We start from the raw sequence: 8,733 nt of genomic DNA on the forward strand, positions 1-8,733 counted from the left end.
CTAAAATGTTCTAATATCTAAATGTTTGTCTAACAAAGTAAGAAGAAAATGAAACTAATAATGTACATAATTATCATCAGAATGATCTTCATCATCCTGCTCCTCTACTGATGGCTGGACTGGTGTGGGTTGGACTGATGAGGGTTGGACTGATGTGGGCTGCTGAGTGGCAGCAGGTGATGAGGAGGGTCGTGACTGGGTGGGAGGGATATTTTGTTCGTCCTGTGAGGTTTGAGGCAAGACTCTCATGACCATGGCCTTAAAATTTGTAAACTCTGCTCTGAGATCAGTGATCTCCTGGTCACGTTGATGGAGTTCCTGCCTGAGTTGAAGAACCTCGTCAGGAGTACTGGTGGAAGAAGGCTGGTGCTTCAGAGTACCTCCTCTGGATGCTGTATAGTTTACAGCAAGCTGTCCCGCACCATACACTCGTCCCTTTTTCTTCCCACCAACGATGTCGATCCAGCACTGTGTCCTACGGATGTCATCATCTGCATTACTGGCATCATCCGGTGTAGGAGCTGACTCATGTTCAGATCTAACCTGTGAAAGTCTCGTAGAAAAGTCTTCCTGTTGAAACATTAAAAGCAATGTCAGGGAACGATAGTATAACATAAATGAACAATTAGTAATAGTAATAGTGTTATTTGCTTACATGAGTCTTTCGAGATCTTTCATCAACAAATTGATTAGTTCCCTTCCGATTTGCATAGAATAATCGGGATATTTTCATCCATCTTTTTAAGGGAATCTTCCTTTAGTGTCGTGCAGCACAAATCTTTAAAGAAGTTACTGATTTCTATCAGTGGATTTAACACGTGCATTGGCAAACAACTGAACGCAAGAGGGATGAAAGTCTCCATGAATACATGACAATCATGACTCTTCAACCCTTGAATAGTACCGTTCTGAACATTGGCACATCTGGACAAGTTAGAAGCATATCCATCTGGCATTCTAAGCTCCTTCATCCATCCACACACTATTCTTGTCTCGTCTTTTGACATGGTGTAATTTGCTTTTGGTTTAAATAATCGGCCGTTACCTTGTGCCTTCAACTCTAAGTCTTTTCGTCCACAATACAAAGGTAAATCTTTTCTTGCTTTCTCATTATCTTTTGTCTTACCTTTAACATTCATAACTGTGTTGAAGACATTGTCAAAGAAATTTTTTTCTGTGTGCATGACATCGATGTTGTGTCTTAGCAAGTTGTCCTTCCAATAGGGAAGTTCCCATAATATGCTTCTTTTAGTCCAATTATGCCATTCCCCAAACCCTTCTAGCCTATTCGAACCAGATTCAGTCACTTTTGGATAGTCTTTCACTCTTCTCCACACGTGTGATCCAGTCAACTTTGGCGGGGGCATATCCGTTTCAACTTGTCCTTTGCGAAATGCCTTTTTGTTTCTTCTAAAGGGGTGATCAATGGGCAAGAACCGTCGATGGCAGTCAAACCAACTACTTTTCCGTGGTAGGGAAAAAATAACACCAAATATTTTTACGTGGAAAACCCTCTCAAGAAAAACTACGGGACCTTGTCCAAAAAATTATCTCCACTATAAAAGTGGGATTATAGTGTTTCTCTCACCCTCTGAGGATCTCTCAATAAATCTCACCCTCCCGGATGGTATACAAAAAACTCTCTTTGTATTACACACTCACAAAAGAGACTCTCTCTGTTTTTGTCTCTCAATTTCTCTATCTTTCTTTCCTCATCCTTGTAACACCCAAATATTTTAAAGGGTATTACTGATAGTAGAGACTAAATTAATTTGATATCTCATATAAACAATCAAACTTTATTTCAATTACTCCAAAGTACAATACCAAACTTACAAACTTTAAACAATATAGTCTTCACCATTGAAATTTCAACTTATAAGTTTTACACAACATAATCTTCCCAATACAAATTTATTCTTTTTACAAAAATCCCTGAAAGTTTTTCCTCGCATCTCTCTTATCTCTAAGCTTTTTCAACCGCATCTGCAACATTATCTAATCACATATAACATGAGTCATATGATCATAGTACAAACAAATAAGGGTAAGCCAACCATATCATAAAATCATTAAACTTGTAATAAAAATATTATAATCATGTATTTCTGCAATTGATAAAATATTATTATTCCGAGGTCATTAATTCATCATTATCAAAATCATCTTTCTCATTTCCATAAATCTTACAAGTGTACCATGCTTACTCATGAAGCCTTATGGTCAGACCGCTCTCTGCCTGCTTCCTTAAACCTCACTTATATACTATGTCTTACTTTCTGAAGCCTTATGGTCAAACCCCTCTCTGCCTGCTTCTATAAAACTTATGAATCATATGTTTATGTCAAAGCCTTATGGTCAGACCACTTTCTGCCTGCTTTCATAAACCTCAGGTGTTACTTTGCTCATACCAAACTCTCATGGTATAACTCGAACATACTACTCCCGGTAGTAAACATCATTTCATAAGTAATGATTTCTCATATTCACTCCAACATTTCATAAAACCAACAATTCATACCCTCTTATCCACCTAACTCAATCATGTTCATTCTTTAATCATTAATTCATAATAACCCGTTTTGGAATCAATAAATTAAACATATTGCCAGATATCATGCTTCATATTATAAACTCATTTTGCCCATAACGAGTATAACTCAACATATTTTCACCAAACAAAGATCATGGATCAACCAAAATATATCAACATATCTTAGGAACTACATATTAAAGTCTGGGCTCAATGTAATGATAAATAAAATATATATGAAATTTTTACCATGATAATATTATGCATCTACAATCAACTTGTTTTATTTTATTTTCATCCTAGTAGAGATTTTTCTTTACCCCAATTGGTCACCGGAGAGGACCCAGATGTATGAACGCATCAAACTCACCTTCGACGCCAGCACATATGACTAGTCACAACTGACTGGTCCAGGCCAGGGCTGCTCTATGATCAGGGATGTGCCAACTCAGGTTTTTAAGGTTCCTCTATCCTACCAACAAAGAAAGACCCTCAAGAATTAACAATTGATTTATTTAAATTATCTACCATGTTCTCTTATGCTCTAAATTTGAAATGCCAAATTTTAATGTGTTCACTTCCTCTCATAGCAACCTCAAACAATATTTGTACATCTATTTAATACCCATATATAAGCTATTTCAGAACCCTTACTTCAGACCTTCCAACAAGATCAATTTCAGCCAACAAACTCATTCAAAACAGATTAAATTCATCACATCACAACATGTACAATTTCACAGTTTCAGTTATCATACCCAATATAATAAAAGTCATAAAATAGTTTCACAAGAGCACACCAGTTCAACATTCATATGCAAATATTTTATAAAATAAATTCATACAAAAATAATTAGCTCCCATTACCATCAAAATAATATTAATATAAAAATTTAGGGGAATCAAGAAGTTGAATCTGGCAGAGCCGGTTAGACAACTTCTCATCATTCCAGAAAGATGCAATAAAAAAATAGATAAAACAATAAAATTTCTGGGGAAACAAGAAGTTGAATCTGGCAGAGCCGGTTAGACAACTTCTAATCCATCCAAAAATACAATATAATTAAATAACAAGAACAATAACATGTATGAGGAAACAAGAAGTTGAATCTGGCAGAGCCGGTTAGACAACTTCTAATCATTCCAAAAATGCAATAAAATAAATAAGTAAAGCAATAAATAGTTTGGGGAAACAAGAAGTTGAATCTGGCAGAGCCGGTTAGACAACTTCTAACACTACAAAAAAGAAGGGCATTACCGAAGGCCAGAAGCCCTCGGAAACAGCCAAAAACCGTCGGTAAAAGGTAATTACCGAAGGCTTATCGACGGCCAAAGAGCCCTCGGTAAATCCCTTGTCGCTAACATTTACCGAGGGCTTTTGCCCTTCGGTAATTACCGAGGGCCAAAAGCCTTCGGTAATTACCGAGGGACAAAAGCCTTCGGTAATTACCGAGGGCCAAAAGCCTTTGGTAATAACCAAAGGACATTCTGAACCTAGTCCTGTCATGCACCACTGGACTTTCATCAAACAATTTAGTTGCAGGATTTTCCAACAAATTAAATAAAGCAATTAATAGGCTTGCAACAAAAGGTAGCACTCAAAATGAACTTAGGAGAGACTCTAAAGTGGATTTAAAAAGCAAGAAACAATTATAAGTTACAGATATAGCTAATTTGAACTCAATTTTAAAATAGGCAAAAGTGTTTGATGAAATGCCTAAGAGAGCTACTGTAAAATGGGTATCAGATTGTGAAATTGAAAGCTTAATGGTGAATGGCATATGGCATTAATAATGACTGAATATGTTTCAGAATTGGAACCACTGGAATGTGTGTTGTTTTCTAGCTAGATGTTTCTTTTGTAGATATATACTGTGGCTTTTGGGATGAAGTGGATTTGGACTTGTGATATGCTCCTTTCATGCACTTTGGATTCTTAGACATTATGAAAGACAAGTCAATCTATGGTCAATTAATGTTACAGTATGTGCTCATTTTAACTTGTCCATGATCTTTCAAACTTGTGTCTCGTCTAATCTAGTCTACTGTCTACTATTTTTAGCTTTTAGTGATATTGCAACGTTCTTTTAATTTGTCCAAATATGGAGCAACTTTCTGTCCTTCTAATAGATATTCATACATACTTTAATGCCTATGTGAAAAACCCCTAAAATAGTTATTGGTAACTTATAGTTACTAGAACATAGTCTAGTTCTACTGGTTTTTTAGTTATATATATATGATCATAGAATTTGAGAATTTCTATTTTTCATTTGAAGTCTAATGGTTTTAACCTTTTAATTGTAGTAAAAAATTGAGTATATATTGTATCTAATGAACATTTATAGTCTACAAGCACTTGTATAATCTTTGTAGTAAAAAGTAGATAATAATTTTCCTTATTTATTTACTAAATGTATTTAGTATTTACAATCTAATATAACAACAACAAATTTAAGAGAAAGTTTTACTGCAACTATAAGTCTACAATGGAGATGCCAAGACTTAGAATTCAAACCACAATGAACTTACCTAATTTTAAAGGAAGCAATATCTCAGCAGCAACTATTCTGTACATAACTTGAAATAATCTAGAAAATGGTGTAAACTCCTTCCAAAAGTACATAGGAAAGTGAGTGGGTTTGAAAAGCATTCTTGTTCCTTCATTCTTTGCTTGTGGCTCCACTCAATCCTCCACACACTTATCATGCTACCTATTTTTCCTATTCACCTTTCATTCCCATAAAATTAAAAAAGGTTTCATAATTTTTCCAACTCATCAAAATCTTCTATAATTAGGAGATATTTTCAAAACTCACACTTCCTATGTTCGGAGCAGAGGAACTTCAGTTGCAGGTAGTCCTCATCGTGGCAACCCATACTAGCCAGAAACATTTACAAAAACTATCACATTCAATCCAATATAATCATGTTGAATCAAACAATAATACACTAATTCCATACAACAAGAACTCCTAATCTCTATATCAGATTTATTAACTGAACAAAGCATCCAACACATATATCCTTTCCAAAACTCCACAACCCCTCTCATATCAACACAAAACATCAACAACTTAATTTCATTTCCACCGAACATAACATTATCTTCTTCAGTTTACTTTTCAACCCAATTTTTTTTAGTTAACATCCAAACAAGAACTGATCAAAACAGTCCCACTTCTTTTCATTATTCTACGACTATTCAATCAATATTACTATACCCACTCGTTCCGGACTCATACAACAACCAGTTCAGAAATGTTAAAACATCACATAGGAAAAAAAATAATATTAACAAACAGGGCAGCCACCAAAAGGTACATAATTTGAAGCAATAACTTACCTCTACGGCAGCAACAACCCTAGGTGTATTAGCACCTCCAATAGCCTCTCTTGCGAAGCCCTTCTCACGCATAGAAAGCCAAATCGTCACGCAGCCCCTGGATTAGCCTCCTTCGCGAACTTGAAGCTGTGTGCACGCCGCAACACCACCCACTGACTCGGAGACACACCTCCTCACACCGCTAAAGGATCGTCATTAACAAAACCTAAGAGAAGCATCGTCCATAATGGAAGGCGTCACGTCAATGCCTTCGTCCTTCAACCACACACGCTTTTGAAGAATGGAGAGGAGCTCGAGAACGGTCAATGGTGATGGCGAAACCGTAATAGACGAGTGGGAAACAATGGAAATGGTGTTTTCGAAGTCTGAACGAGAAAGGTAGACGTGGGTAGAGGGGAGAGGGCGGAGCAGTGAACGAGAGAAAGGGGAAGCTTACTTTTGCGAGAAGGGATTTTGGGAGAACAGAGGAGGGAATTTCCAATTCCTGATTTCATTAAGTCTATGTCTATACCGAGGGCCAAAAGCCTTCGGTAACTTCGTGATAAATCCTTCGGTAATACATCTTTACCGATGACCAAAAAGACCGTCGGTATGAATCCTTCGGTAATTAATGCGTTTCTGGTAGTGTAATCCTTCCAAAATACAATAAAAATAAATAAGGAAAGTAATAAAATGTTTGGGGAAACAAGAAATTGAATCTGGCAGAGCTGGTTAGACAATTTCTAATCCTTCCAAAATACAAAAAAATAAACAACTAATAACATACAAATGGCATAACATAATCAACATCACATTTTACAACTATCACACTTGGATATCATCACAGAAGCATACTCTTATTTAAATTTCAAGATCATACAGAAACAAAATACTCCATATTCAATATTTAAGATCAGACAAAAGCAGAATATAGCATATTCCAGACTCAAGATAATACAAAAGGAAATACTCAAAATTAGCTCCCCTTACCTCTATTCCAGACTTAGTTTCCTCTTCTCAAACCGTTCTCCGGAAACTTCCAAAATTTCCCCTCTTCAACTAGAATTTCCTCCAACTCTCTTCTCTCACAATTTCTCTAGAATTTTGGTGCCAATCTTCAGCCTCCCCCCCTTGGCTATTTATAGCCAAAAAAGTTTTACTATTCATTTTTACTATTCATTTTTACTATTCAAAAATTATTTTTTATTCACCATTCTTATCTCTGAATGATTAATTCTACGTGGAGTGTTCTCTTCCACAATTTATTTTAATATATTTTTTTTAACTATTCACTATTTACTATTCACTATTCACTTTTCTTAAAAAAAATCCTAAATAAGTTATCAAAAATTTGAAGCTCTCCCTCTAGAATTACTATAATTTTATATCTAAAAATTTACATTTTTCTATCCATTAAAATTATTATTACTAATAAAATGCTAAAATTTACTATTATAAATATTTTTTTTTTCATGGGTCTTACATTCTCCCCAACAACAATTATTTTCGCCCTCGAAAATTATCTATTTAACAAAAGACTTTTTAACAAAAGACTACTTACAAAAGAGATATGGATATTCCTTTATCATAAATTCTTCCAATTCCCAAGTCATTTCCTGTGTGTCTTCATCCCAAAGTACCTTTACCGTGCGAATATCCTTTCCTCTTAGCTTTTTCATTTGAACATCTAGTATACGCACTGGTCCAACGTCCATTGATAAATTTTCCTTGACCTGAATTTCATCAACTTCTAACACATGCTTTGGATCTGGAATATACTTCCTCAGTTAGGATACATGAAAAACGTTATGCAATTTTGCCAATCGAGGTGGTAATGCTATCTTATAAGCCACTGGCCCAATCTTTTTGAGAATTTGATACGATCCGAGAAATTTTGGTGTCAGTTTCCTCATCTTGATAGCTCTCCCGACTCCTGTAGTTGGTGTTACTCGTAAGAATACGTGATCTCCTTCTTCAAATTCTAACGGTCTTCTTCTTTTGTCGGCATATGACTTTTGTCTACTTTGAGTTGCTTTCATCCGATCTTGGATTAATTTTATTTTTTCTATGGTTCGCTGTAATAGCTCGGGTCCCACTATCAGTGCTTCCCCATCTTGAAACCAACACAACGGGGTTCTACATCTTCTTCCATATAAAGCTTCATATGGTGGCATACCAATACTGGAATGATAACTGTTGTTGTAAGTAAATGCTACTAATGGTAGTATCTCATTCCAACTTCCAAGATGATCTAATACACAAGTTCTTAGCAAATCCTCCAAAGACTGAATAGTCCTTTCTGTTTGACCATCAGTCTGAGGGTGATAAGCCGAAATCATCCTCAACTGTGTTCCCAGAGCCTTCTGTAGCGTCTGCCAAAACCTTGAAGTAAACCTTGGATCTCTGTCTGACACAATGCTTGTAGGTATGCCATGCAACCTCACTACTTCCCCGATGTATAACTCCGTCAGCTTTTCTAGTGACATACGTTGATTAATGGGCAAAAAGTGAGCGCTCTTGGTTAGTCTATCAACGATAACCCAGATAGAATCATGACCTTTTGATGATTTTGGTAAATGTGTTACAAAGTCCATCGAGATACTGTCCCACTTCCATTGAGGAATGTCTAACTGTCGTAACATCCCTCCCGGTTTTTGATGCTCCACTTTTGCCTTTTGACACACCAAGCAGGCTGCTACAAACTCGGCCACATCCCTCTTCATTCCATTCCACTAAAATGACTCTTTCAGGTCCTTATACATCTTAGTCATACCTGGATGTATGCTAAGACTACTTTTATGGCCTTCATCCAAAATTAAATGTTTCAATTCACTCTTTGCAGGTATACACACTTTGTTCTTAAATCGAAGAATGC

Source organism: Vigna angularis, chromosome 9 (genome assembly GCF_016808095.1).
Source record: "Vigna angularis cultivar LongXiaoDou No.4 chromosome 9, ASM1680809v1, whole genome shotgun sequence".
Lineage (NCBI taxonomy): Eukaryota > Viridiplantae > Streptophyta > Magnoliopsida > Fabales > Fabaceae > Vigna > Vigna angularis.